We start from the raw sequence: 7,911 nt of genomic DNA on the forward strand, positions 1-7,911 counted from the left end.
GAGTGAGGGAGAGAGGAAGCAGAGGAGGGGGGGGGAGAGTTCGAGAGAGTGAGGGAGTTCCAGGGGGTGGCGTGGCACGCATGGAGGCGTCCGGGGTGTCGAGGTGGAGCGGCAAGCAGGAGGTGGCCGGGGCGTGCGTCGGCCACGCGCCTGTGCCTACTGGCGCGAGGAGGAAGGCGACAGGGGGGGAAGTGGAGATGGGCTGGGCCGTGCTGCTGGGCCAGGTGGGCTACCAGGTGAGCGCCAGGTAGTCCTCTCTCTCTCTTTCTATTTCTGTTTTTATTTATCTATTTTGTTCTTTGTTGTTTTAGTTTAGTAAAATACTAAACCATTTTATAAAATCCTGAAAATAGTTATGTGGCTAGAGTTAAAATATACCAAACCACATAAAATGTTCCAGTAATTATTGGACATATATTATTTATATATCAAATATATATCCAATGCAAATAGCTATTTATTTAATTCAAAGGCCCAAAATAATTAACTCTGAGATACCAAAAATATTGTTTTGAGTTTTACCTCTTTGCAATATTTTCAGAGACTAAGAGGAACATTTTCTTGGACTTCTTTGAGGAGATTTTAATGTTGATCATTTTTAGAAGGTTTCTGAGGCTTTGAAAATTCCTCAATTCAAATTTCATTTGAATTAAAACATGATGCTCACATGAGGTCTAGCCTAGTGCATAACAGGACCAGGGATGTGACAGAGTGTCCAGGTACATGCAATATTCTGACGTGGCAAAATGCCAATAACGTCAGCATCCTTCTCGGTTGTAGTAAGTATCTGGAGGATGTGAACAACAAGAGACAGTAAAAAAGGTTTACGCAGGGTCTTAATCTGAAAAGAAACCTTTGAGCGGGTCCCTGCTGCACGTCTGCGCATGTGTCTCCATTGTGCCGTGTCCTGGACGGGTGCAGCACGATTGTCATCTGTAAAAGAGAAGAACTTAGGTGAAAGTTGTCGTGCCAAAAAAATTGGTTATTCTCGATTAACCATTAAAATTCAAGATAAGTCAAGTTGAGCCGAACTAGTCCTGATTACACGCGGGGATCCCCTGGTGCCGTCTATGAGGGTTTAACCATCAAACCGATCTCAGGTATATCTAGTGATGCGCCGGACTCGTCTAACCATGTCCGCGGTCTTGACGACCTGTCATTTATTCTGGTTGGTGAGGCCGTCTAGTGCTCGGCTGTTAAAGCCGCCGCATGTTCTTCCGCGCGTAGAGAACGCTCAATATTTCCACTGACTGTGATGGTGCCATGTGGACCAGGCATCTTAAGCTTAAGAGAAGTGTAATGTGGTACCGCATTAAAACGAGCGAAAGCTGTTCTTCCGAGCAGTGCTTGATAGTCGCTTCGGAATGGAGCAATGTCGAAGTCTAACTTATCACTTCGGTAGTTGTCGGGTGAACCGAATACAACCTATAGTATTAGAGAGCCCGTGGAGCGGGCCTCTGGGCCTGGTATTACTGTCGGGTCTATCCCCATTTTGCGGACTGTGTCCTGATATATTAGATTTAGACCACTGCCGCCGTCCATAAGGACTCGTGTGAGATGGTATCTGTTTATTATTGGGTCTAACACCAAGGCAGCCAATCCTTCATGTCGGATGCTTGTCGGGTGATCCCTGCGATCAAAAGTGATCGGGCAGGCCAACCAGGGGTTGAACTTAGGGGTGACGGGCTCTACGGCGCGTATGTCTCGGAGTGCATGCTTGCTTCTCCTCTTCGTCACGTGGATCATGTTTACTGTTTTAACCTCTGGTGGGAATTTTTTCTGTCCTCTAGTGCTTTGCTGGCAAGGTTCCTCCTCATCTTCACTTGGTGTCTCCCTCCCCTTGTGTTCGGTGTTTAGCTTACCAGCCTGCTTGAAGACCCAGCATTCTCTGTTGGTGTGATTTGCAGGTTTATCGGGGGTGCCATGAATCTGACATAGTTTGTCTAGAATCTTATTTAGGCTGGATGGTCCGTCTCTGCTGCCTTTGAAAGGCTTTTTCCGTTGACCTGGTCGAGAGCCCCTGAATCTGGCATTTACCGCCGTATTATCTGGGCTATCTTCTTTATTTCGATGCTTGTTTTTACCGCGTCGTGGTTTTCCATTGTCATCCCTGACTTCGGATGTGCTTGGGTCGCTGGTGCTACTGCGGGCTAATCAACTATCTTTGCCCGCGCAAAAGCGGGTCATGAGGCTTGTCAGGGCTGCCATTGTTCTCGGTTTTTCATGGCCGAGGTGTCTGGCGAGCCATTCGTCTCGGACGCTGTGCTTGAAAGCTGCTAAGGCTTCGGCGTCCGGGCAGTCGACGATTTGGTTCTTCTTAGTGAGAAACATGTTCCAAAGCTTTTGGGATGACTCTCCAGGCTGTTGAGTTATATGACTTAAATCGTCTGCATCCGGAGGCCGGACATAGGTCCCTTGAAAATTAGCCCGAAAAGCATCCTCGAGCTCCTCCCAACTTCCAATTGAGTTTTCGGGGAGGCTTTTCAGCGAGTGCCGAGTTGGTCCTTTAAGCTTGAGGGGCAAGTACTTGATGGTGTGGAGGTCGTCTCTGCGGGCCATATGGATATGGAGGATAAAGTCCTCAATCCAGACCCCAGGGTCTGTGGTCCCGTCGTACGCCTCTATGTTCACTGGTTTGAATCCTTCTGGAAATTCGTGGTCCGGCACCTCATCGGTGAAACATAGGGGGTGTGCGGCACCCCTGTATTTGGATGTATCATGGTGTTCAGACGGTTGTAGTATTCGGTTTTGATTTTGTGTCGGAGCGCGCTTCCTAGATCCATATATGGATCTGGTCATACTGGATTTTTGGCGTAAGTCCTCACGTAGATCATGTGTTGACTTATGTGCGGCCTTGTTAGCCGCTCTATCGCGGCCACAAGGTGGTTGATCCGGCCGGTTGGCCATTTTATTTTTCGGCTGTGTGGGCTCTACGGCCTCATCATCGAATTCAGGTAATAGCTTGTGCTTTGGGTAGCTCTTTGTGTGGTAACTTCCACCATACTTTTCTTTGTTGTCGAGCACTTTGTTCCACCTGCTGTTGAGCGTATTTTGTGCGGCCTTAAGCCTTTGCTTCTGCTTCTTCAGACTCCTCGCTATGGCAATAAGCCTTCTGCAGAGGTTCTCTTGTTCCAAGTGCCTTTCCGGGATGATGTGTGCATCTTCGTCCAGACTATTTTCCTCCCCGGAGGGAGGTTGATGAGCTTTATCCCCGGCATCACCGTGTTTGGATATCGGAGCCGTACTATGTTTGCCGTTTGCAGTTTCATCGTGCTCTGCCGCTGGGTAAATGTGGTCATCGTTTCCTCTGGAGTTGACTGGGGTGTTATTTTCTCTTGCGCTGTTATCGCTGTTTTTGTCGAGGCAGGATTTGGGGCGGCGCCTACGCCGACGCTTTGTTTGCTTTTTGGAGGGGTCATCCTCCGTTGTCTTGTCGTCGTTGCCTTCTTTGGGTGTATCCACCATGTATATGTCATGTGATGAAGTGGTTGTCCAGCGCCCTGTGGGCACTGGTTCCTATTCCTCTCCTGCATCATCGTCCATGCCATTGATGTCTTCGGCATCGAAATTCAGCATGTCGGTTAAATCGTCGACAGAGACTACTAAGTGGGTGGTGGGTGGGCAGCGAATTTCTTCGTCGTCTGCATCCCATCCTAGTCGGACATAGTTCGGCCAAGGTTCTCCTAACAAAGAGAGGGACCTTAATGAATTTAGCACATCGCTGAAAGGCGAGTGCTGAAAGATATCCACGGAGGTAAACTCCATGATCGGTGCCCAATCGGATTCGATTGGCACGGATGCAGGCGGTTCGGAGCCTGTGGCCGGAGACGAATCCAATGGTTCGGCAACACGGCTCTCGTAGGGGGTGAAGTCAGTATCCGGCTCTATCGCCACTGAGAGTGCGGCCGCCATGGCGGGGTCTATCCACCCGTCCTTGGATGGTGCAATTTGCTCCGGCTTGACGGCCAGAGTAGTTGCAGGTGTGATCTCCCGAACACTGTCCGACGGCAGAGCTAAATCATGCTCGTCGTGATCGTGCGGCGAACCTGACATGGGCTCAAATCCGTCGAAGATCAAGTCTCCGCGGATATCGGCAATGTAATTCAAGTTTCCGAACCTGACCTGGTGGCCAGGGGCGTAGCTCTCGATCTGCTCCAGATGGCCAAGCGAGTTGGCCCACGGTGCGAAGCCGCCGAATACGAAGATCTGCCCGGGGAGGAAAACCTCACCCTGGACCACATCGTTACCGATGATCGAAGGAGCCATCAAGCCTTACGGTGATGGCACAGTGGAACTCTAAATGAAAGCACCAATGTCGGTGTCAAAACCAGCGGATCTCGGGTAGGGGGTCCCAAATTGTGCGTCTAAGGCGGATGGTAACAGGAGGCGAGGGACACGATGTTTACCCAGGTTTGGGCCCTCTCGATGAAGGTAATACCCTACGTCCTTATTGATTGATCTTGATGATACGAGTATTACAAGAGTTGATCTACCACAAGATCGTAGAGGCTAAACCCTAGAAGCTAGCCTATGGTATGATTGTCCTCGTCCTACGGACTAAACCCTCTGGTTTATATAGACACCGGAGGAGGCTAGGGTTACACAGAGTCGGTTACAAGGAAGGAGATCTACATATTTGTATTGCCAAGCTTGCCTTCCACGCCAAGGAGAGTCCCATCCGGACACGGGACGAAGTCTTCAATCTTGTATCTTCATAGTCCAACAGTCCGGCCAAAGGATATAGTCCGGCTGTCCGAAGACCCCCTAATCCAGGACTCCCTCACTCGAGGTCCTCAAATCCCTCTGTTATTTCATCCACCGTCACCCTAGCATATACTTCTAGAATTGGACGGCAGTGAAAAGTTGCATCGGGTTCGGGAGGTCGAATAGAGCCGACAGCCGCCTTGACTTTGAAGTTCTGCCATTGCGTCATAAGGTGGCAATTTTGAGACTCCTTGGTAGCATCCACGGGGTAGCTAGCAGGAGCCATGAAGACAGGCTCCAGCTGAAGCAGCTCAGTGGAAGCCACGTTGCTTCTCCGCTGAGATGGCTGGGTAGCTACGGGGGTAGCTTTGGCAGGTCGCTTGCTGCGAACTTCTTCTCGTTCCTCTATTGCTTGTACCCTTGCGTGCAGCGCCTGCCATTGGGTATGCTCCACTTTCTTCCTCCTCTCCTGGCATTTGTAACCGCCTGTGTCTGGAAACCCAACCTTCAATGGAACGGAGCCTGGCGTGCCTCGTGTTCGTCTAGGGTGCTCAGGATTCCCGAGGGCCATTGTGAGCTCGTCATTCTCTCTGTCTGGAACGAACATCTCATCCTACGCTACGGCGATATAGAACTTAAGCTTCGTGATGGGTATTCGCATTTTCTCTTTCGTCCAAACGCACGTCCCTGTTATAGGGTCCAAGCTTTCGCCAACCCCGAAGAACCAAGTCCGGCAACGGTCTGGCCGGTGCAATGTCTCTGGTTCTACCCCTTTATCAAGCAGGTCATTCTCAGCCTTGGCCCATAACGGCCGGGCTTTGAGGTAGCCACCTGACCCCGTGCGATGGTGATGCTCCTTCTTCGTAGCATTTATCTTCTTTCTCGCTGACATCTGCTTACTCTTCTCCGATGTCTTGTGGGCCACAAATTCGTCCCAGTGATCTCTGATCTTCTCATACCGGCCAGTGAATTCTGGTGTCTCTTCTTTGTCGATAAACGTTGTTTTCAGCTCATTCTTCCACCTCCTGAATAGTTCTGCCATCTTCTTAAGAGCATGAGACTTGATCAATTGCTCTTTAACTGGCTTCTCCGGATCCTCCTCTGACGGTAGGGTGAAATTTGCCTTCAGCGCGGTCCAAAGATCATCTTTCTGCATATCGTTGACATAAGAGACCTCAGGGTCTTCCTTATTAGGCTTCAACCATTGTTGGATGCTGATCGTGATCTGGTCCCTAACTAGAACCCCGCACTGAGCAGCAAATGCTTCCTTTGTCCGAATGGGTTCAATCGGTTGGCCATCGCGCGCGATTGCTGTGATCGTGAACCTTTCATCTGGGCGCAACTTTTTCTTCGGGCCTTGTTTCTTTACCGAAGTTGTGCTCGATCCGGAGGGCTAGAAAAAAGAAGAAAGACGAGAGTTAATATGTGTACATACCAAAACAATGAATGCATCAATTAGCTAGTCAGCATAGGCTTAATATATACCTGGCCGGACTCTGTTCGGTCAACGGAGCCGTCATCACGGTCTCCTTCTTGCACCGGCATTCGGTCACCGGAGCCATCATAATAATGTATTTCCTCCTCCATTGTTCGATCACTGTAGCCTGCTTCTTCACCCTGTCCTTCCAGACCATCATTGTCGTTAAGATACAACATGACATCACCTCCGGCTAAGATTATGCCCCCCAACACCTGTTCTGCTGCCTCATCTCGTCCATGCTCCATTGTTTCTGGAAATATTACAACATGGAAATTATTATACAAACATGATAGCAGGTGGATATATTAGTGTCAAACATAGACCTAGCTACCTAATCACAACAAGGAATCATATTAGTGGCCTCGACGCTTCTCTAGTGTTTGGAGTGGCCTCGGCAACGCTTCTAGGGTTTGGATCAACTTGTGCACATCTATAATGGGGGTATTCTTGATAAATCTGGACCCTCAACCCCTGGACGACCCCCGACCCTCGACCCCCTCATGTCACCTTTGTCAAGTGTCAAAGGATTCAACAAAACCATGTCTTAATCATTAGGCGAAAGTAACAGGCGCATGATGGTACGAAGTTCTGCAAAGTTGTTCTAGAACGGAGTCCCATATAGGATAATTCGCTTTTTCATACAAAGTTCAGCAAGAGCCTTCCGAATATCGCTATTTGGAAGGCCTTTGCTGAAATTCGTACAAAAAGGCGAATTATTCTATCATGAACTCCGTTCCAAAACAACTTTGCACAACTTCGTATCATCATGCCCCGGTTACTTCCGGCTAATGATGAAGCCATGGATTTCTTCAATACTTTGACACTAGGCAACCTCTCGACCCCTCGGTGACCCTCGAACCTCTACCCTAGTTCCCGACCCTCGCCCCTCGAACCCTCGGCGACCCCCCACCCACATGTCAAAGTTATTGGGGAGGGATATCGACCCCCCACCCTCATGTAAGAAGAGGAAAAAGATCGAAGAAGAAAAAAGAGGAGAAGTAGAAAGGAATAGAAAAAAAGATCAAAGAAAAAAAGAATAAAAAAAGAGGACAAGAAGAAAGGAATAGAGGAGAAGAAGAAAAAATATCTTCTTCTCCTCTATTCCTTTCTTCTTCTCCTCTTTTTTTCTTCTTTTTTTCTCTTCTTATTTTTTTCTCCTCCCCTCTTCTTCTCCTTTCTTCTTCTCCTTCTTCCTCTTCTTATCTTTTTCTTATTTTCCATCTTCTTCTTTTTCAACTATAATGCACTATAAATCAACTAACCTAAATCAACTAACTCAGCATATGAAGAAGGAAATGTTATCGGAGAGAAGGTATATCGACCCCCCCCCTCATGTATCCACATACATCCACCCATCCATCTATGGATCATCATTGGAAAAAAAATGCATACATCCATGGATCATCATTTCTCATATATATCCATCTATAGCCACATACATATATAAATAGAAAAAATGCAATAAAAAATACATTTTGGACATCTAAATTTCTTTTATGAACAACTAAAAACATCTGAAAACAGCATATAAGAAAATCTAAAAACATATGAACAAATAGCATATATATATATATAACAAAAAAAGGAAAGCTAGGGGTCGGCTGGGTAGAGGGGCATGGCAGCGCCGGCGCCGGCGGGGCAGGGCAGGGGTGCGGGTGTGCGAGGCAGGGCAGCGGCGCGAGGCAGGTGCTCACAGGGGGTGGCGGGGCACGGCGGGCGGCGTCGGG

Source organism: Triticum dicoccoides, chromosome 2A (genome assembly GCF_002162155.2).
Source record: "Triticum dicoccoides isolate Atlit2015 ecotype Zavitan chromosome 2A, WEW_v2.0, whole genome shotgun sequence".
Taxonomy (NCBI): domain Eukaryota; kingdom Viridiplantae; phylum Streptophyta; class Magnoliopsida; order Poales; family Poaceae; genus Triticum; species Triticum dicoccoides.